Source organism: Dreissena polymorpha, chromosome 5, assembly GCF_020536995.1.
Source record: "Dreissena polymorpha isolate Duluth1 chromosome 5, UMN_Dpol_1.0, whole genome shotgun sequence".
Lineage (NCBI taxonomy): Eukaryota > Metazoa > Mollusca > Bivalvia > Myida > Dreissenidae > Dreissena > Dreissena polymorpha.
In genome coordinates this window covers 48,299,748-48,302,367 of record NC_068359.1, presented here as the reverse complement: position 1 = coordinate 48,302,367, position 2,620 = coordinate 48,299,748, and positions in this window count along the sequence as shown.

Here is a 2,620-nt window from a genome sequence, read left to right as displayed (position 1 = left end):
TGCCTGGTGATTCTAAACTGGTTGACTGACTGTATACGTAAAATGACCGCTGTATACATAAATATGCAGATAGTATTAAGCTTAATGCCGTCTCTACCCAAGGATGTCGTCACTACTATCAATATAATTATATGTGTCTTGTTCTGAGAAAATTGGGCTTAATGCATGTGCGTAAACTGTCGTCCCAGATTAGCCTGTACAGTCCGCACAGGCTAATCTGGGACGACACTTTCCGCTTTTATGGTTTTGTTAGTTTCAAGGAAGTCCCTCCTTACCGAAAATCAAGTTTAGGCGGAAAGTGTCGTCCCTGATTAGCCTGTGCGGACTACACAGGCTAATCTGGGAAGACACTTAACGCACATGCATTATGCCCAGTTTTCCCAGAACGCGACTCATATGTACATCAGGGTAAGTTTTGTTAAGACTTTTTGTTACTTCCAAATTCTGTTTTCTAGTGGTGCCATGATGTACGCTTGCATATTCAAAAGCTATAATAAAGTTTAAAGTTTCAATATAGCATTATATCAAGCGTGCTTTGTCGTGAACGAAGTAAATTAGCAAATATTTTACCAAAATATCAACAGAAACGCGTATCATCATGGTTTCGTTACAGGAAAACTGAATGATTGTGCATTGTGTTACATGATGTTTTTCCATAGTTTCCCGTCTTATTTAAATTTGTTTCGATTTTCGTTCTTATGTCTTTAAGTCTAGCAAGTATGTTGTATATTTTGTCTCCCCTTAAACAAAACTTTGTATGAAAAGAACGCATACATCAACCATACAATGCAGTTCACAGGTCCATGTCATCTTACCGGTATTGGATTGACATTATTAACAAAAACAAAATCACTATCTCTAAGGCAATATATTTTATCCAATATTAACGAACTTTTGTTGGATTCTGTGGGCATGCGCAGTGCTGTCGTCTTCCCATAGTGACAAAGGTGTGGTTTGTTATTATTGCAAACCTGTGGTTTGCAGCGATGTCTGTGATCTCTTCTATCGATTCTTTATCGCCCGTATCTCTTACTTAGTATGCGGGTCTCTCTTATTAAGCGTCGCACAAAAGTCATTTTTAAATAGTATATGTGCTGGAATATGTTAATAGTACTTTTGCACGTGCTAAATACCATAATATACGCACAATTTAACAGTATCATTATGTGTACATTACTTTTCAATCAATATTTTGCAAATCAAAATACGCGATAAAAGACGTGCTGGTATTTTCTGTGGAATATTTCCTTCGTTATACGATTTTCAATGGTTCTCGTTGGACGATACGCGGCATTCCTCCAGACGCTGCTGCAAACGCCGCCGCCGCGATGGCGTGGTTAGGTCTTACCGGAAGTCCCCCGGGCGATAAGTATCCTGTGGATACCATGGTGAACGCTCTCAGGGACATCTTCGACTCGAAGGACCTCATTGGGACGTGCATATGTAAGTGGGTGTTTTTAGGGGTGGGGGTCGCTATGGATCAATTGGTCGTTGACGGCCCAGGTTCTACTTAAAAGAACCCCGGGTACTCTTTAAACATACCGGTACTTCAATATACCCCGGGTTCGGAAAATACGCTTAAAGGAATCCGACCATACTCCGGTTTACTTTTTAGTATATTTTCAGTAACCCGGGTTCTTTGTAGTATACTTTAGAGTACTCCGGGTACTTTTAAGTCGTACCTGAGCCGACAATAACTACCAAAATCGAGCGTTGTATTGAAAAGGAGTACCGGTTTATTAACATTCTACATTCTACATTCCGTATCATCGCCATTTCACAGATTTTTGCATGTATTGAAGTTGGTCATTAAATGCTTTATATTGATAAATTAAAACAGTGGATCTAAAATCTCCAGTAAAAAAAATCAAGAATTAAATTTAAAAAAAGAAAAAGAAAAAAATGTAACCCTCAACAGGGCTCCAAGCACTGACCCTTGAAGTCCTGGAGTAAAAAGTCTCCCGTTTAGACCACTCGGCCATCCGTGCTCATACGATGAGTGATGTCTTTTATACTTTATATAAGCAATCCTCGTAGTTTCACAAAATATAACGACAGCAACAGAACTTTTTCAATCGTTTCGCGTTGCAACTCTTTATAGTTTTCAGGTTTTAAATCGTTAAAAGAGACATATACTGGCTATCTTAGAGCATGGTAAATGTTCAGTATTACTGTTTCCTCACAAATATCATAACTAAAACGAAAATTTGCGAATCTGAAACAACTTTTATCCTACAGCTAAATGATTTTATAGAACAAATACGACTCATAAAGAAAAAATAAGGTTTTCTCCACGGTTATTTTTAGATAAGGTTTTCTCCACGGTTATTTTTAGAACATGTACATAGGGACAACTATTTTTGTCCTTTCACCCCTGATTGCGTCATTCAGGTCATTGGGTACGCAGTCTTAAACGAGTTAACGTTTGTGTGTGTTTACGATGGATTATTTAGAGGATAATACACGGCTGAGATGGGCCTAGCAGTGATAATCGGCCCGCAAGGGGCATAACCCTGGTTTGCGACCTGGGGCCGATTATCACTGCCCGGCCCGGCTCAGCCGTGTATTAACGTCTATAATATATATCTTACTCTTATACTAAATGATAGATGGGCACGGG